Source organism: Heterodontus francisci, chromosome X (genome assembly GCF_036365525.1).
Source record: "Heterodontus francisci isolate sHetFra1 chromosome X, sHetFra1.hap1, whole genome shotgun sequence".
NCBI lineage: Eukaryota > Metazoa > Chordata > Chondrichthyes > Heterodontiformes > Heterodontidae > Heterodontus > Heterodontus francisci.
In genome coordinates this window covers 23211556-23232637 of record NC_090421.1, presented here as the reverse complement: position 1 = coordinate 23232637, position 21082 = coordinate 23211556, and positions in this window count along the sequence as shown.

Below are 21082 nucleotides of genomic sequence, written 5' to 3'. Positions count from 1 at the left end.
GGGCTTTGCATTAGTAGACAGGAGTAAATCATTCCATAATGGAGGTTTTTTTAATTTCAGATTTATGTTTTTTTTTTCAGAAAAAACAGAATTCAAATGCACAACCGCCCAGTGTGGGTTTTGAACTGCTGCTTTTTCAATCATCAGCTCAGGCTTTCAAATTAAAACCCATAAAAAGGAGATTCATTTCCCTACTGCTCTTATCTGACTGAACAAAGAACAAAGAACAATACAGCACAGGAACAGGCTATTCGGCCCTCCAAGACTGCGCTGATCTTGATACCTGCCTAAACTAACAGCTTCTGCACTTCCGGGGCCCATATCCCTCTATTCCCTTCCTAATCATATATTTGTCAAGATGTCTCTTAAACGTCGCTATCGTATCCGCTTCCACCACCTCCCCCAACAGCAAGTTCCAGGCACTCACCACCCTCTGTGTAAAAAACATGCCCCGTACATCCCCTCTAAACTTTGCCCCTCGCACCTTAAACCTATGTCCCCTAGTAACTGACTCTTCCACCCTGGGAAAAAGCTTCTGACTATCCACTCTGTCCATGCCGCTCATACCTTTGCAAATCTCTATCATGTCGCCCCTCCACGTCCGTCGTTCCAGTGAAAACAATCTGAGTTTTTCCAACCTCTCCTCATACCTAATGCCCTCCAGACCAGGCAACATCCTGGTAAACCTCCTCTGTACCCTCTCCAAAGCCTCTACATCCTTCTGGTAGTGTGGCGACCAGAATTGCACGCAATATTCTAAGTGTGGCCTAACTAAGGTTCTGTACAGCTGCAACATGACTTGCCAATTTTTATACTGTATGCCCCGAACGATGAAGGCAAGCATGCCGTATGCCTTTTTGACTACCTTATGCACCTGCGCTGTCACTTTCGGTGACCTGTGGACCTGTACGCCCAGATCTCTCTGCCTGTCAATACTCCTAAGGGTTCTGCCATTTACTGCAGACCTCCCACCTGCATTAGACCTTCCAAAATGCATTATCTCATATTTGTCCGGATTAAACTCCATCTACCATTTCTCCGCCCAAGTCTCCAACCGATCTATATCCTGCTGTACCCTTTGACAATCCTCATTATCCGCAACTCCACCAACCTTTGTGTCGTCCACAAACTTACTAATCAGACCAGCTACATTTTCCTCCAAATCATTTATATATACTACAAACAGCAAAGGTCCCAGCACTGATCCCTGCGGAACACCACTCGTCATATCCCTCCATTCAGAAAAACACCCATCCACTGTTACCCTCTGTCTTCTGTGACTGAGCCAGTTCTGTATCCATCTTGCCAGCTCACCATTGATCCCATGTGACTTCACCTTTTGCACCAGTCTGCCATGCGGGACCTTGTCAAAGACTTTACTAAAGTCCATACAGACAACATCCACTGCCCTTCCCTCATCAATCATCTTCGTCACTTCCTCAAAAACCTCAATGAAATTAGTAAGACACGACATCCCCTTCACAAAACCATGCAGTCTCTCGCTAATAAATTCGTTTGTTTCCAAATGGGACGAAATCCTGTCCTGAAGAATCCTCTCTAATAGTTTCCCTACCACTGACGTAAGGCTCCCCGGCCTATAATTTCCTTGATTATCCATGCCACCCTTGTTAAACAAAGGAACAACATTGGCTATCTCCAGTCCTCTGGGACCTCACCTGTCGCCAATGAGAATGCACAGATTTCTGTCAAGGCCCCAGCAATTTCTTCAATTGCCTCCCTCAGTTTTCTAGGTTAGATCCCATCAGGCCCTGGGCACTTATGTACCTTAATGCTTTGCAAGACAACCAACACATCCTCCTTTTTGATAATGAGATGAATGAGACTATCTGCACTCCCTTCCCTCGGCTCATCATCCACCAAGTCCATTTCCTTGGTGAATACGGATGCAAAGTAGTCATTTAGCACCTCACCCATTTCCTCTGGCTCCACGCAGAGATTCCCATCTCTGTCCTTGAGTTGGACAACCCTTTCCCTGGTTACCCTCTTGCTCTTTATATATGTATAAAAAGCCTTGGGATTTTCCTTAATCCTGTTTGCCAATGACTTTTCATGACACCTTTTAGCCCTCCTAACTCCTTGCTTCAGTTCCTTCCTACTGTCTTTATATTCCTCAAGTGCTTCATCGGCTCCTAGCCTTCCAGCCCTCACAAATGCTTCCCTTTTCTTTTTGACTAGGCACACAATATCCCGTGTTATCCAAGCTTCTCGAAACTTGCCAAACCTGTCTTTCTTCCTCACAGGAACATGCTGGTCCTGGATTCTAATCAGCTGACGTTTGAAAGACTCCCACATGTCAGATGTTGATTTACCCTCAAACAGCCGCCCCCAATCTAAATTCTTCAGTTCCTGCCTAATATTGTTATAATTAGCATTCCCCCAATTTAGCACCTTCACCCGAGGACTACTCTTATCCTTCTCCACAAGTACCTTAAACCTTATCGAATTATGGTCACTGCTCCCAAAATACTCCCCCACTGAAACTTCGACCACCTGGGCGGGCTCATTCCCCAATACCAGGTCCAGAATGGCCCCATCCCTAGTTGGACTATCTGCATACTGTTTCAAGAAGCCCTCCTGGATGCTCCTCACAAATTCTGCCCCATCCAAGCCCCGAGCACTAAGTGAGTCCCAGTCAATATTGGTGAGGTTAAAATCACCCACCACCACAACCCTGTTACCTTTACATCTTTCCAAAATATGTCTGCATATCTGCTCCTCTACCTCCTGTTGGCTGTTGGGAGGCCTGTAGTTAACCCCCAACATCGTGACTGCACCCTTCCTATTCCTGAGCTCCACTCATATTGCCTCGCTGCATGACCCCTCTGAGGTGTCCTCCCGCAGTACAGCTGTGATATTCTCCTTAACCAGTAATGCAACTCCCCCTCCCCTTTTACATCCCCCTCTATCCCGCCTGAAGCTTCTAAAGCCAGGAACATTTAACTGCCAATCCTGCCCTTCCCTCAACCAAGTCTCTGTAATAGCAACAATATCATATTTCCAAGTACTAATCCAAGCTCTAAGTTCATCTGCCTTACCTGTTATATTTCTCACATTGAAACAAAAGCACTTCAGACCACCAGTCCCGCTGTGCTCAGCAACATCTCCCAGCCTGCTCTTCCGCTTAGTCCTTCTGTCCTTATTTACTGTGTCCTCCTCATTTATTTCACTAGCTGTCCTACTGCTCTGGTTCCCACCCCCCTGCCACACTGGTTTAAACCCTCCCGAGTAACGCTATCAAACCTTGCAGCCAGGATATTTGTGCCAATCCTGTTTAGGTGCAACCCGTCCTTCTTGTACAGGTCCCATCTGTCCCTGAAGAGAGCCCAATGGTCCAGATATCTGAAACCCTCAGTTCTACACCATGAGATCAACCATCGTGGAAGCAGAAGACCCTGTGTGAGCGACGCGGTGACGACATAGAAGAGAGAGAGAGAACGGAACGCCTGGCCAGCGTTAACTCTCCCTTTTTCGGGAGAGTATTCTGTGACTAAGACAGGAAAAGGTCAGAGGAACCGAGTGGGTGTGCTTATGAATTCTAGCTAGTTTTGTTATTAACTGTATAACTCAGGGGAGTCGGATGTTCTTGTCTAACTAGGTGTACAAGCCTTATTTTTACATTATACAACAAGGTGAATAAAGTAAATTGATAGTTAAAGAAAGGACTAAGTCCCCCCTCTTTGTACTAAGCCAGTAACTGTAGCTGTGGACGAGGGGGAGTTGACTCCACTCCATGGTTAACAGATAATATTCTGTTCACAGGAGGGGTATTAGAGGGAGGTCTGTTCACGGGAGGGGTATTAGATGATATTCTGTTCACAGGAGGTTTATTAGAGGGGGGGTCTGTTCACAGGAGGTGTATTAGATGGGGGACTGTTTGCAGAAAGGGTATCAGAGGGAGGTCTGTTCACGGGAGGGGTATTAGATGATATTCTGTTCACAGGAGGGGTTTTAGATGGGATTCTGTTCACAGGAGGGGTATAATATGAGGGTCTGTTCACAAGAGGGGTATAAGATGGGGGTCTGTTCACAGGAGAGGTAGAAGATTGGAGTCTGTTCACAGGAGGGCTATTAGAGGGAAGTCTGCTCACAGGAGCGGTGTTAGATGGGATTCTGTTCACAGGAGCGGTATTAGATGGGAGTCTCTTCACAGGAGGGTTATTAGATGGGGGTCTGTTCACAGGAAGGGTATTAAATGTGGGTCTGTTCGAAGGAGGCGTATTAGATGGGGCTCTGTTGACAGGAAGGTTAATAGATGTGGATCTGTTCGCAGGAGGGATATTAGATGGGAGTCTGTTCGCAGGAGGGGTAGTAAATGGAAGTCAGTTCACATGAGTGGTATTAGATGGGAGTCAGTTCACAGGAGTGGTATTAGATGGGGGTCTGTTCACAGGAGGGTTGTTATATGGGAGTCAGTTCACAGGAGGGGTATTAGATGGGAGTCTGTTCACAGGAGGGGTATTAGATGGGAGTCTGTTCGCAGGAGGGGTATTAGATGGGAGTCAGTTCACAGGAGTGGTATTAGATTGGGGTCTGTTCACAGGAGAGTTATTAGATGGGAGTCAGTTCACAGCAGGCGTATTGGATGGGAGACAGTTTACAGGAGGGGTATTAGACGGGGGATCTGTTCGCAGGAGGGGTATTAGATGGGAGTCAGTTCACAGCAGGGGTATTAGATGGGAGAAAGTTCACTGGAGGGGTATTAGATGGGGGTCTGTTCGCAGGAGGAGTATTAGATGGTGATCTTTTCTCAGGAGGGGTATTAGATGGGGGTCTGTTCACAGGAAGGGTATTAGATGGGGAGGGGCCTGTTGCAGGGAGGCATTTGCACGGCGGGGGAAATATTGCAGTGTAAAGTAATTGCGGGGGTAGCTTTTCAGGGGGGTGTAAGTGGAATTTGCATAAGGAAATAATTAGTTGGGGTGGTTTAGCTGGGGGGGGGGGGATATTTTTCGCAGTGGAGAGAAATATTTGCCGTGGGGGGTGGGAGACAAAGAAAGAGAGAAAGTGAAAGAGAGACAGAGAAAGCAGATAAAGTGAAAGAGAGAGACAGAGAAAGTCGGAAAGGGGCAGCAAAGAGAGAGATCAGAGAGAAAGAGAGGGAAAAGTTGCAAAGCGGCAAAAAAAAAGAGAGAAAGCAGACAAAGAGAGAGAGAGTGATAGTGAGAGAAAGCGGAGAAAGAGAGGGAGATTGAGACAGTCGGAAAGGGGCAGAAAAGAGAGAGAAAGGAGGGAAGGAGAGAGTGAGAGAGGGAGAAAGCAGAGAAAGTAAAAGAGAGAGAAAGTAGGGAAAGGGAGAGAGAGGGCGAAATTTGAAAAGTGGCAAAGAAAGAGTGAGAAAGCAGAGAGAGAGAGAGAGAACAGAGAAAGTGAAAGAAAAAGGGAAAGTCGGAAAGGGGCAAAGCAAAAGAGAGAAAGAAGAGAAAGGGAGAGAAGGAGAGAAAGCAGAGAAAGAGGGATAGAAAGCAGAGAAAGAGGGAGAGAAAGCAGAGAAAGAGAGAGAGAAAGTCGGAAAGAGGCAAAGGAAGAGAGAGGGAGAGCAAGAGAGAGAGAAACACAATGACTCAGAGAGACAGAGACTGAATGGAAGAGCCTGCGATTGAGGGAGTGAGAGATAATAAAGATGTGATACTCACCATCCCACAACGTCTGCGCTCCATTGTTGAACTCTAACACCTTCCCTCCATCAGCTCGTCCATGGGGAAAAGATCCTGGACAGAAGCATTGGGGTGGGAATTGGAGTAAAGGGTCAGGACTGGGACAGAGAGAGGAATTCAGACTGGACTCTCTCTCTCACACACAGTGTAATCAATTCCAATTCACCTGGGCACAGAGACTGAGACACAGAAACTCACCTTCATAAACCAGCCGCATGGAAAGAAAGAATGGAGGCTGATGTTGGCCTAATGTATCCCAGAACCTGTCACTCAAAACAGCCAGTCCACCCAAAATACAGCTCATCCAACCAGCTCTCAGCTTCCTCCATCTGGGCACTCCCTCCCAGGTATGGGACAGTCCAAGGTGAGTCTCTGTGTAAACAGGGAATGGGGAAGAGAGGGATATTCCAGACACATCCCAAATGGACCATTCCAGACAGAAACCTGTCTGTCTCTCTCTCGCTCCCTCCCACAAAAACCTCATCAACAGTGCAGAAAAGCTGCTGCAATTTAAAACATGGAGAGGCCGGTTTGGATAATGGGCATTTTACACTCATTGCTCTAAATGTCTTTCACTATTCACCTCCAGTTTACAGAAAGTTCAGAAAATTACTGACAATGTCTCCCTGCAGTTACCTTGAAATTCTGGCAAAGAGTTTTTGCTGGACATGCCTGTTTGACTGCATTATAAACAGGCAGTTGTTATTCGGATTGTCAATTCCACTGTGTGACAAAGCCTGAAACTAGAGCCAAGTTAATGATGCAGCCAAAGGAACTTTTACAACTGGTGACATTTCACACAACAGTTGTGACCCATATTTACAGCTATATTTGTCAATGATTCTTTGTACTTTATTTAATGCTGCTGTATTTGTGTATTACCCTTTACTCATTGGAAAACAAATCTTTCTTGACATTTACCACTTTAATGTTACAAGGGTTTACAAACTGGGAAATGGCCATTTAACACAAATTGTACGAAAGATCTTCCACTTTTCAACTCCAGTTTATATAAAGCTCAGTGATAAAGACTTCCACATTCTGACAAAGAATTTTTACTGCTGCAATAAAGTGTCACTTGTTTCCCTTTGCTTCCGGACTGTTTCTGTCCGACGCGTTCCTGGGGGATTCAGAGGGATTTTTGTTCATCGCTTGTCCAAATTAAGAAGGTTCCAGATCCTCTGCGGCAGCTGTCCTGGAGAAATTGATTGCAGTCAAAATCTTCACCTCAGTTTGGAGTCTTGAGGAGAGACTGTTTACACTAGCAGAGGGGTGAAACAAACAGGCATGGAGTTATTATGGTCTGGAATTCACTGTCTGACAGTGAATTCTGAAAGCAGAATTTATATTCATTTTCAAAAGACAATTGGATAAAAACTTCAATTACTCTGAGTTAGAGTAGAGAAGATACCAGCATAAAAAGAGAAGCGTGAGAGAGTGAGAGAGAGATGTCATAAAGTTAGTGATGAAGAACTCAACACAGTTTATAGAGATTATCTTTGCAAATGATTGCCTGAGTTCAATTTGCTGCTGTTGCTTTATATATGCATTACTTTTAATCACTCAAAATGATTAAGCAGCTAATGCGTGTCCTTGATAAGTATGTACCTGTCAGGCAGGGAGGAAGTTGTCGAGCGAGGGAGCCGTGGTTTAGTCAAGAAGTTGAAGCGCTTGTCAAGAGGAAGAGGGCGGCTTATGTTAGGATGAGACGTGAAGGCTCAGTTAGGGCGCTTGAGAGTTACAAGCTAGCCAGGAAGGATCTAAAGGGAGGGCTAAGAAGAGCAAGGAGAGGACACGAGAAGTCATTGGCGGATAGCATCAAAGAAAACCCTAAGGCTTTCTATAGGGATATCAGGAATAAAAGAATGAGAAGAGTTAAAACAGGGCCAATCAAGGATAGTAGTGGGAAGTTGTGTGCGGAATCAGAGGAGATAGGGGAAGCGTTAAATGAATATTTTTCGTCAGTATTTACAGTAGAGAAAGAAAATGTTGCCGAGGAGATTACTGAGACACAGCCTACTAGGCTAGATGGGATTGAGATTCACAAGGAGGAGGTGTTAGCAATTTTGGAAAGAACGAAAATAGATAAGACCCCTGGGCCAGATGGGATTTATCCTAGGATTCTCTGGGAAGCCAGGGAGGAGATTGCAGAGCCGTTGTTGTTGATCTTTATGTCGTCATTGTCGACAGGAGTAGTGCCGGAAGACTGGAGGATAGCAAATGTTGTCCCCTTGTTCAAGAAGGGGAGTAGAGACAGCCCTGGTAATTATAGACCTGTGAGCCTTACTTTGGTTGTGGGTAAAATGTTGGAAAAGGTTATAAGAGATAGGATTTATAATCATCTTGAAAATAATAAGTTTATTTGCGATAGTCAGCACGGTTTTGTGAAAGGTAGGTCGTGCCTCACAAACCTTATTGAGTTTTTCGAGAAGGTGACCAAACAGGTGGATGAGGGTAAAGCAGTGGATGTGGTGTATATGGATTTCAGTAAGGCGTTTGATAAGGTTCCCCACGGTAGGCTATTGCAGAAAATACGGAAGTATGGGGTTGAAGGTGATTTAGAGCTTTGGATCAGAAATTGGCTAGTTGAAAGAAGACAGAGGGTGGTGGTTGATGGCAAATGTTCATCCTGGAGTTTAGTTACTAGTGGTGTACCGCAAGGTTCTGTTTTGGGGCCACTGCTGTTTGTCATTTTTATAAATGACCTGGATGAGGGTGTAGAAGGGTATGTTAGTAAATTTGCGGATGACACGAAGGTCGGTGGAGTTGTGGATAGTGTCGAAGGGTGTTGTCGGGTACAGAGGGACATAGATAGGCTGCAGAGCTGGGCTGAGAGATGGCAAATGGAGTTTAATGCGGAGAAGTGTGAGGTGATTCACTTTGGAAGGAGTAACAGCAATGCAGAGTACTGGGCTAATGGGAAGATTCTTGGTAGTGTAGATGAGCAGAGAGATCTTGGTGTCCAGGTACATAAATCCCTGAAAGTTGCTACCCAGGTTAATAGGGCTGTTAAGAAGGCATATGGTGTGTTAGCTTTTATTAGTAGGGGGATCGAGTTTCGGAGCCACGAGGTCATGATGCAGCTGTACAAAACTCTGGTGAGGCCGCACCTTGAGTATTGCGTGCAGTTCTGGTCACCGCATTATAGGAAGGATGTGGAAGCTTTGGAAAGGGTGCAGAGGAGATTTACTGGGATGTTGCCTGGTATGGAGGGAAGGTCTTACGAGGAAAGGCTGAGGGACTTGGGGTTGTTTTCGTTAGAGAGAAGGAGGAGGAGAGGTGACTTAATAGAGACATACAAGATAATCAGAGGGTTAGATAGGGTGGATAGTGAGAGTCTTTTTCCTCGGATGATGATGGCAAACACGAGGGGACATAGCTTTAAGTTGAGGGGTGAAAGATATAGGACAGATGTCAGAGGTAGTTTCTTGACGCAGAGACTAGTAGGGGCGTGGAACGCCCTGCCTGCAACAGTAGTAGACTCACCAACTTTAAGGGCATTTAAGTGGTCATTGGATAGACATATGGATGAACATGGAATAGTGTAGGTCAGATGGTCGGCGCAACATCGAGGGCCGAAGGGCCTGTACTGCGCTGCAATGTTCTAATTATAATTCGAAAAAAAAAAAAAAAATTTCCAAACAGGAACCATTTTAATATTAGAAATGCTTACATAGTAGGAAAATAACCATTTAACACAAATTGCATTGAAATTATTTTATTCAGCATTTCAAGTTTTCATGAAGTAAATTAATCAAACTTGTGGAAACTTTCAAAGTCACAGGAACAGAGAATCTCACATCAGCAATGGCTCAGCATCTCCATCTGCTGGTGCCCCTGTCTCAGTGCAGCCAATGCGCCCCTCCCACCATCTCCACCTGCTGTTGTCCTTATCTCATTGCAGTTACTGTCCCCCCTCTCACCATCTCCATCCGCTGGTGTCCCTGTCTCACTGCAGTTACTGCCCCCTCTCACAATCTCCATCAGCTGTTGTCCTTATCTCATTGCATTTACTGTCCCCCTCACCATCTCCATCTGCTGGTGTCCCTGCCTCACTGCTGTTACTTTTGCCTCTCACCATCTCCATCTGCTGGTGTCCCTGTCTCACTGCAGTTACTGTCCCCCTCTCACCAACTCCATCTGCTGGTATCCCTGCCTCACTGCAGTTACTGCCCCTCTCACCACCTCACAATCACTGCGATTTTCAGCTTTGTCCACTGGCGGCGGTTGTTGACAAAGTGATAACAAGGTGGCGCTGTACTGGCACATGCGCAAACGTACACTAGTCCAGTGAAACGACAGGGTCTTCCCACGCTCAGGCAGCTGCCAGGACTAAAGATGGCGCCGGTCAAATAATCACAGAGGCGGGTGGAGGGTGGGAGGTGGAGCGGGGTCAGGGGAGGGGGAATGGGATTTAGTCCCAGTGTTTGAAACCCTTCAGCTCTTTCTATGGTTTCACGAATTTAATAATGAGATTGAGAGGGTATTTCACCGCCTTCTTCAGCTCCTGTCTGAATTTAGTCTGGGTCACAATGTAAATACATGTGTTGGTGCAGGAACTGAGAAGCTGCAGCATCTTTGATGTGTGATCTGTGATAAAGACAGGGTCAGTGTAGGAGGAATAACACTGAATATCTGCAATTCGCCGATAAATGTTACACACAACCCGGGTCACCCATAACAGTATAAAACTGCCGGATATACTGAGGAGTAAAATAATCGATTTCCTCCGATTCTCCATCTCTGGGTCCCTGTGATTCTCTGCATTGCTGTGGCGCCGGAATCCCCTGCGGACTTTACTGGAGAATAAAATCCGTCTGACAGTCAGAACGTTGAGCAGCAAAATCAGAAAGACCGGGACACAAGTGGTTAAAATGAGGTCAAACAATTCAAATACCCCCCATATGGGGGAAGTAAAGAAGCTCAGTTTAGTAACACAACCCATGGGAACATTATCAATAATGTAATCTTGTTTCAGTGTAAAGTACCAGGGGAGAGACTCTAAACAGCCCAGCACACTCACTGTTCCTACAACCACAGCCGCCGTTTTCTCGCTGCAATATTTTGTTTTCAGCTTCTCACAACAAATGGCCACAAATCGATCAAAGGTGAAAGTGACTGTGAGCCAGACAGAAGCAACTGTGGATGCCGAAAACAGAACGGCAATGAGAGAACAGACAGGAGTAATTCTCAGGAATGAATATAGCAAATAAATTCCAACAATCAAGTTCAATATGGGATTAGTGATAACGACCAGAAGATCAGACACTGCCATTCGCACCAGGTAGTCAGTGATACATTTGGACAGACCGCACTTTCCTCGGGACAGGATCACAATCGCCACCAAGTTAACTGGAAGAGAGAGAAAAGGAAGCAGAGAAATTACTGATCACACCTGGAGACAAAGCAGCAGTTTGACAGGATCTGGGCTGAAATTTCCAGCTTTGTTGCTGCATCAGGCAGTGAAAACTGATTCATTGACCCGTGCAGTGCTTTGTCACAGTGAAATGTTTGAAAACACAATTATTAATAATGAATTGGGAAATTGATGCAGAAAGTGAATAAAGTCATTACTGGATCTATTGGAAGTACTGAGTGAGGCTGCGGTGTCAGTGGGGAATGAGAAGCTGTTTTACAGAGATGGAATCCAATGTGTTAATTGGGAATGTGTCTCCAGACTGTTGGTTGGGAAGGTTTGGGGAGAGCGGGATGTGTAGCTGGTTTGTTGCTCTGGGTTCAGGGAACCAACAGGGACTGTTATCAAATGGGAAAAGGCAGAAAGCTGCAGCGCTAAGTTTGAGTATCAACCATTATCTAGAATGGTGGAGCAAGCTCGAAGCGCTGAATGGCCTCCTCCTGCTCCCATGTTACTGTATTCCTATCAGATTGGACGAGGCAGCTGGAGGTGGAGCCAGTGAGAGAGATTGGGAGGGAGAGAAGGGAAATTACATGTTGGAGCAGGAGGGGAGACTGGAGCAGATGGTTTGGGAAAGTGGATAAACTGAAGCAATGGATGAGGAGACTGAGGATTCAATACAGTGAGAGGAGAGGCTGAGATTCACAGGGAGAGACTGCAGCAGAGTGTTAGAGGAAATCTAATCTATAGATCCCAGTAATACAACTCAATTCATACATTCAAACAATAATCCCTGTGGTTATTGGTGTTGGAGAACAGTTCATTGTTTACACAATATAGCCAATATATTTAGTTTGTTTAGGCTATTAAATATAAATTTAAATATCTTTCTGATATCAGCCTCGCTCTTCATTGAATTCAGCAGTCACAGAGATTTTAAAGTGCAGTATTTAAATAATGAATTACCATCAGTGAAGAACTGATTCTATTAAGTTTATTCAGTCACTAAGTAAGGAATAGGAACTTTCTACAACACAAAATGAGGACCAGACAGAAATCGACACAGAGGATCAAGTTCAAAAGGAAAATGAACACAATCTGACAACAGACAACTTCAACTCACAGTTTCTCTCACTAATTGTTCTGGACATTCCAGCACTTTATGACAGTGAATTATTTACACTGCTGCTTCTTTCTCTTTCTCTTTACTTCTGCTTTTCTTTTCCCGTCGGTTTCCTTCTCCATGCTCCTTTTCTCCTTCCCTATCTCTCTGGAGTACTCAAACCCTGTAAATTTTTACTTCATGCTGCTTTTCACGGATGATTTATTCCTTACATTCTGCGTCTCTGTTCTGCTCACCAGCCCCAGGTTCAATGATTCTATCCTCAGAGTCAGTTTATTCAATGGTGAAACCTCTGTGAATAATTTAATGTATCTACAGAACACTCAAGTCTCAACCCGTTCACATGCACTCTTCACTTCATCGAAAATACATGGAATAAACAGGATCGAAAGCTGGGGGTTGAAGGTGATTTCGAGCTTTGGATCAGAAATTGGCTAGCTGAAAGAAGACAGAGGGTGGTGGTTGATGGCAAATGTTCATCCTGGAGTTCAGTTACTAGTGGTGTACCGCAAGGATCTGTTTTGGGGCCACTGCTGCTGGCCATTTTTATAAATGACCTGGATGAGCGTGTAGAAGGGTGGATTAGTAAATTTGCGGATGAACCGAAGGTCGGTGGAGTTGTGGATAGTGCTGAAGGATGTTGTAGGGTACAGAGGGGCATAGATAGGCTGCAGAGCTGGGCTGAGAGATGGCAAATGGAGTTTAATGCGGAAAAGTGTGAGGTGATTCACTTTGGAAGGAGTAACAGGAATGCAGAGTACTGGGCTAATGGGAAGATTCCTGGTAGTGTCGATGAACAGAGAGATCTTGGTGTCCAGGTACATAAATCCCTGAAAGTTGCTGCCCAGGTTAATAGGGCTGTTAAGAAGGCATATGGTGTGTTAGCTTTTATTAGTAGGGGGATCGAGTTTCGGTGCCACGAGGTCATGCTGCAGCTGTACAAAACTCTGGTGCAGCCGCACCTGGAGTATTGCGTGCAGTTCTGGTCACCGCATTATAGGAAGAATGTGGAAGCTTTGGAAAGGGTGCAGAGGAGATTTACTAGGATGTTGCCTGGTATGGAGGGAAGGTCTTACGAGGAAAGGCTGAGGGACTTGAGGTTGTTTTCGTTGGAGAGAAGGAGGAGGAGAGGTGACTTAATAGAGACAAATAAGATAATCAGAGGGTTAGATAGGGTGGATAGTGAGAGTCTTTTTCCTCGGATGGTGATGGGAAACACGAGGGGACATAGCTTTAAGTTGAGGGGTGATAGATATCGGACAGATGTCAGAGGTAGTTTCTTTACTCAGAGAGTAGGAGGGGCGTGGAACGCCCTGCCTGAAACAGTAGTGGGCTCGCCAACTTTGAGGGCATTTAAGTGGTCATTGGATAGACATATGGATGAAAATGGAATCGTGTAGGTCAGATGGTTTCACAGGTCGGCGCAACATCGAGTGCTGAAGGGCCTGTACTGCGCTGTAATCTTCTAAAAAAAACTCACATTCATTGAAATTCCTTCTCCTTGAATTATAAAGTAATCTGTTAGAATGTGGGATTGTTTAATTAATAAAACACCAACATCAGCGCTGCAGCTGTTAATCTACAGGTAAATGGAAAGACTCTTGATTCCAACTGATAGAGTGAAAACCAGTAAAACATCACATCAATACTTTCTATTTTACAATGTAGTCCAGTGACAGTGAAGGTCCACAGTGAAGCAAAGAACAAGAAGTAAAAGGGTCAGCAGCAACCTCAGTTCAGTAGCCATTCCTCTGAAGCAGCGTCAGACACACACAGAGTGAAATAATATTTGATAACAGTGATAATCAATAAATACATTGAAATCCCAGTTAAACTGAGCCATGTTATTGGTGAGGGAGGACATTGTTCTGTCCCCATGTAACACTGAAACCGTGAGATGTCTCATTATCAATCTCTGAATAAAAATCATATAATTATTCCAGGACCGGTTAGATCCACCTCATGAAAATGTTAAAAACTCCTAATGGTCTTGTTATTGATCCTAATTGAAACATCTCATTCCAGTACATTCAATACACAGAATAATACAGTTACAATGCCACAGTTACTTAAAACAATACCATTAAATACACAATGCAGTTCCTGCAAGAATGAAAGAGTCGACAATGAGGAGATTCCATCAGTAAATTGCTGAAAAAGAACAGCACACACACAGTGAAAAATAATACCGAGTACAGCAGCACAGTTAACATCGATTTGCACCATTAACAGCTGAGATACTGCTTACCAGCAACTCCAATTGCTGCAAGTACAGGATAGTAAATGTCTTCTATCTGAAAGATTGCTGGATATCCCATTTCTGTGAGAAGCAGAGACTTCTGTTAGCCTGGAATCCACAGCTCAGCCAGGCACTCTGAGCTGATCCATTCCAATCGGTCCTGATTTATACAGGGGATAAGTCTCCACTGACACGGTTATACTCCTGATCATTGCTATTAGTTACACTTTCCTGAACAAACACATTACATCAGCAGCTTTGACTTGTGGTGGAAAAAACACAATCAATTCAATTTCAATGACATTTTCTGAGTAAGACCTCTCTCGGAAATAAACCTGTAATCTGTACTCATTCGGGATGGATGGCAATTATGAGAGGCGTCATTTACATTTTCCATATTATTGTATTGACCTTGTTCACTCCTGGCATTTCTATTGTAAATGTAACTGATCTGTCTGCAGTGGACCCGGAATCCAGGGACAAAAGCAAACCCGTTTCACTCTGTTCCTGCCTTTATCCAGTTAAAATGTAAACTTTGAGTCTCTGATTCGGGACCATGTTCAGGGTTACAGTCCAGAAAGTACTGTGAGTGATATTACGGGACAGACATTGTACTCATCCATTTGGGAGGCAGTTGGGTAGTGATAATATCACTGGTCATGTAATCCAGAGGCCCAGCCTGATGGCCTGCGGACAGGGGTTCAAACCCCACCACGGCAGCTATATAAAACAGAGGGAGCTCCCTTTCTATGTATAAAGTAGAGGGAGCTCCACCTCAACATATAAAGTGGAGAGAGCGCCCTCTCTATCTATAAAGTGGAGGGAGCTCCATCTCTGTTTATAAAGTTGGGGGCGATGAAGGAAAGAGGTGAAGAGGGAAACGGAAACAAATGCGGAAATGGAGAGAGAGGGACAAAGTGGAAGTCATTGAGAGACAGAAGAGGTAGCGAAATGAGACCTTGACGGAACCCCAGTAACAATCCCCATTGTCTGCCCAGTCCGATATTTGGGGTTTAATGTAAGGGTTTTAGGGATGAGTGTTGGATGAGTGTTTGATATTTTCAAACTGTATTGACATTCCCAACAAAAGCAAGAGTTAAAGATTCAAAATTAACCAAACAAATAGCTCAAAGCATTGCTGTCCATGTACAGAGGGACGGAGAGATGGAGGGAGTGAGACACAGACGGAAAGAGACACAGACAGAGTGGGACAGAGACATCGGTAGAGAGAGAGACGAAGCGAGAATGATAGAGGAAAAAGGAGAAACAGAGACAGACGGGGACAGAGAGAAAGGGTGTCAGGCAAATGCAGAATGAGACAGACAGAAAGGGAGGCAGGCAGATGCAGAGGGAGAAAGACAGGGAGAAAGCGAGTGAGACAGATACAGAGGGAGAGAGATAGATGCAGAGGGAGAAAGGGACAGTGAGAGAGAGAGGGAGAGAGACAAACAGAGGGAGAAACAGAGACAGAGAGAGAGACAGACAGGGAGAAAAGGGGACGGCGAGATTATCGGAAAGACTTCATATCTAATAATGTTGACAAAAGATAGAATTCAAAAGTAAAACTGGCTGTGTGCAAGAACTAATTTTGAAAGGAAAGATCAGGGGTTTCGTGTGAGTGTTTTGGGGTGAGTGTTGGATCAATGATTGATATTTTCAAACTGAAGTGACATTTAATATTACTGAAAAAATATTATTAAACATTGACAAAATTTAGAAGCAGGTGAAATGGGATATCGTGTGTGAGGGGACCTTGACACAACCTCAGTAAACAAACCCCATTATCTGCACAGTCCTGTATTGGGGATTTAGTGAGAGAGTTTAGGGGGCGATTGTTGATCAATGTTTGATATTTTCAAACTGCAGTGACGTTCCCAGCAAGGGAAATATTTACAGGTTCAAAATTAACAAAGAAATGGATAAAAACATTTCTGTCCAAGGAGACAGAGATGGTGTTGGAGACAGAGTCATGGAAAGAGGCAGAGAAAGAGGGAGAGGGTGAGGGAAAGAGAGAGAGAAAGATGGGAGGAAACAGACATGTGAGGGAGAGACAGAGAGAGGATGAGGCAAGTTGTAACAATCATTAACAATCCTCATTATCTGCCCAGTCATGTTTTTGGAGGTTAGTGTGAGTGTTTTAGGGGTGAATGTTGGATCAGTGTTTCATATTTTCAAACTGCAGTGACATTCCCAACAAGGCTGTTAAAGAATATAAGAGCAGGGAGGTTATCCTGGAAATGTATAACTCATTGCTTAAGCACCATAATGAGATCACCCAGGGCAGGTACAGTGTGAGTTTAGTTACAGAGTAAAGCAGTGGCTTTAGAGAAGGAGGGAGAGATGGGCAGAAAGAGTGAGGAGATACGGGGAGGCACGCAGATTGCAGGAGAAACATTACATCTAACCACATGAAAAAATAAATAATTAAAAATATAAATGCACTGCGCACTGAAAATACTATCCACACAACAACTAAAGTCACACACCATCCTACCTTGAAACTATATCGCCATTCCGTCACTGTTACTGGGTCAAAATCCTGGAGCTACCTTCCTAACAGCACTGTGGGTGTACCTACACCACATGGACTGCAGCGGTTCAAGACGGAAGCTCAACACCACCTTCTCAAGGGCAATTCGGAATGGGTAATAAATGCTGGCCTGGCCAGTAACGCACACATTCAACAAATAAATAAGGCAAATAAAAAGTTGACACTGAGTCACTTAAGGGGATATTACACTAGACGAACAAAAACCTGGTCAAAGAGGTTGGTTTGAGGGAGCGTCTTCAAAGAGGAAAGAGAGTTAGTGAGACGGAGAGGTTTAGGAAAGGAATTCCAGAGTTAGGGTCCTGGCAGCTTGAAGAAACAGACACCAATGGTGGGACGATTCAAATTGGGGATGCTTAAGAGGCCAGAATTAGAGGATCGCAGATATTGGTGGATTGCGGAGCTGGGGGAGATTGCAGAGATAGGGAGGGGTCATTTGTGGAAGACAGTTCCAAATTTCTACCTCCTTTAGTATGCAGAAGTGTTTCTCAATTTCATCTTTGAAAGGGCTTTCGACTAATTTTTGATTTTTAGACAGTCCCCCCCGTCGTAGACTGTCCCCATCGAATACTCACAGGGCAGTACACACGGCGTCAGATACAGAGTAAAGATCTGTCTATCAATGTCAGACTCACTGTTCCTCTGTCTCTTTCTCCTCATCTCTCACTGCCTGCAACACCTTTTCTCTGCCTCTCTTTCTCCCTCTTCCCATCCTGAAAGCAAGAGGGAGAGATTGAGATAGTGCACAGATGGAGACAGAGATAGAGGGAGAAAAGTTAAGAGATAGACTTGGAAAGTGAGTAACAAAGAGAAGAAATAGGGTTTCAGAGAGTAGAAGAGAGGGGAAGAGAGAGACAGAGATGGAGAGAGATTACCAGCAAGAGAGTTTACCAGAGACTACCTCTCTCTCAGTCCCTATCACTCCTTTCCAATTTGTTACCATCTCCATCTATTTTTCTCCCTCTACCCCGATGTTTCAAACTCCATGCATCTCGCTCGTATGTCTGTGGATACTGCATTGAAGGGTTACATCAAATTATTACGGTTTACATTTGCTCTTTCAATCTAACTGAACAATCTCTCAGACTGTGATCAGAGGGGCCTTGGAGTGACTGTCCACTGATTCATGAGTGTAACAGGACAGGTCGATAAGGTGGTTAAGAAGGCTTATGGAATACTTTCCTTTATTGGCCGATGTAGAGAATATAAAAGCAGGGAGGTTATGCTAGAACTGTACAAAACACTAGTTAGACCACAGCTAGAGTACTGTGTGCAGTTCTGGTCACCACATTACAGGAAGGATGTGATCATACTAGAGAGGGTACAGAGGGGATTTGCAGAGGATGTTGTCAGGAATGGAGAATTTTAACTATGAGTAAAGATTGGATAGGCTGCAATGGTTTTCTTTGGAACAGAGAAGGTTGAAGGGAAGATTTAACTGATGTGTATAAAATAATGACGGGCATAGATAGAGTGGATAGGAAGGACCATTTCCCTTAACAGAGGGGTCAATAACCATGGGCATAGATTAAAAGATTTCCACACCAATATCAAGAGGGTGTGATGGCTTACATGGTGGAATACCTTGCTGGATGTTTACAATGGAGCGTTTTCCTTCCTGATCATCAAAACTGGCCGCCTGGGCCCCAACTTCATCCACATTTCTCCCACTCGACCAATATTTCACTCTGCATACATATCCTTCTCTGTTTGTGTACACAGCAATGAAGGATTACATCAAATGAATACATCTTACATTCTCCCTTTCAATCCACCCCAACAATCTCTCTGTCTCCAACCTTGTCCCTCTCAACAGCACTCTCTCTATCTGCATATCGAAGCCTCTCTCCCTCTGTCTCCCTCTTAGTTTCAGAGATAGCAGGAGGGAGAGATAGAGAGAGGAAGACAGAGAGAGACACAGAGAACAATCCCACCTTCTCCAATCTATCCACGTAACTGAAGTCCTTCATCCCTGGAACCATTCTTGTGAATCTTTTCTGCACCCTCTCGAATGCCGCCACATTCTTGCTAAAGTACGGTGTCCAGAATTGGACAATGCTCCAGTTGAATGCAAACCAGCGTTATACAAAGGTCATATTTTCTTGCTTTTGTATTCAATGTCTCTATTTATAATCTCACGATCCCTTTTGCCATTTAACCACTTTCTGAACCTTCCCTGCCACCTTCAGTGATTGGTGCAAAAATACTCCCCAGATGTGTCTGTTCCTGCACATCCTTTAGAATTCTATCGTCTCTCCTCCTTTTTCCTAACCGTGGATGCGGAGGATGCGGGCATGGTTCTTAATGAATACAGCACGCCTGCCTTCACTAAAGAGGGGACGACACAGACATTGTGGTCAATGAGGAGGGGTTTGAAGTACTGAACGGGGTAAACAGTGAGAGAGGAAATATTCAGGGGTTCAGCATCTTTGAAAGCTGAAAATTCACCAGGCTCAGACAGTTTAGAGGTGCAAGTGTGGAAATAGCAGAGGCTCTGACCATCATTTTCCATTCCTCTCTGGTTATAGTCTTGCTGCCAGAGGACTGGAGGACTGCGTATGTTGTACTGTTGATTAACAAGGGTGAAAGTAATAGACTGAGTAATTACAGGCCACCCAGCCTAATCACAGGGGAGGGAGAATTATTGCGCACAAGGGAATGATTGATTCCTTTCTAGTACGGTGTGTCTCAGTGTCTCCATGTCTGTGGCTCTGTCACAATTTGAGCACCACCCTCACATGGGTGAGGAGTCGGTCTCAGGAATAAATGTCCCAGTGTCGTGGTAACATAAAATGGCCACCGAGAACCAGCCTATAATGGCTGACTAATGTTTGTGGATTTCCACAGATGTTTGAGAGATGAGAGAGAGACAGACAGACAGACAGAAAGAGAGACAAAGAGTGAGACACAGGCCAAGAAACAGAGAGTGATAGCAAGATATTTGTCATTGGACAGAGGAAGAGGAGGAGGCCATTTGGCCCCTCAACAATCTTCTGTCATTCAATGAGCTTATGGCAGATGTGTGATCTAACTCCATGTACCTATCTTTGCCCCTTAATACCTTTGGTTAACAAAAATCTATCAATCTCAGATTTAAAATCTAACAAGTGTCTCAGCATCAATTGCCGTTTGTGGTAGAGAGTTCCAAACTGATACCACACCTGGTGTATTGATGTGTTTCTTCATTTCACTCCTGAAAGGTTTTTAGACTGCGTTTAGATTTTTAGACTATGCCCCCAAGTTCCTGACTCCGCAGCCAGTGGCAATTGTTACTCTCTGTCCACCCGTTTAGTTTCCCTTATTATCTTGAATACATTCATCAAATAACCAGGGAAATTCTAGGGAAAGGACATGTTGGAGCAGGAGGGGAGACTGGAGCAGATGGTTTGGGAAAGTGGATAAACTGAAGCAATGGATGAGGAGACTGAGGATTCACTACAGTGAGAGGAGAGGCTGAGATTCACAGGGAGAGACTGCAGCAGAGTGTTAGAGGAAATCTAATCTATAGATCCCAGTAACACAACTCAATTAATACAATCAAACAATAATCCCTGTGGTTATTGGTGTTGGACAACAGTTCATTGTTTATACAATATAGTCAATATATTTAGTTTGTACAGGCTATTAAATATAAATTTAACTATATTTCTGATATCAGTCTCGCTCTTTATTGAATTCAGCAGTCACAGAGATTTTAAAGTGCAGAATTTAAATAATGAATTACCATCAGTGAAGAACTGATTCTATTCTGTTTATTCAGTCACTAAGTGAGGAATAGGAACTTTCTTCAAAACAAAATGAGGACCTGACAGAAATCAACACAGACGATCAAGTCCAACAGGAAAATGAACACAATCTGACAACAGACAACTTCAACTCATAGTTTCTCTCACAAATTGTTCTGGACATTCCAGCACTTTATGATTGTGAATAATTTAACTTCTGCTTCTTTCTCTTTCTCTTTACTTCTGCTTATCTCTTTCCCTCGGTTTCGTTCTCCCTGCTCCTTTTCTCCTTCCCTATCTCTCTGGAGTACTCACACCATGTAAATTGTTACTTAATGTTGCTTTTCACGTATGATTTATTCCTAAAATTCTGCATCTGTGTTCTGTTCGCCTGCCCCAGGTTCAATGTTTCTATT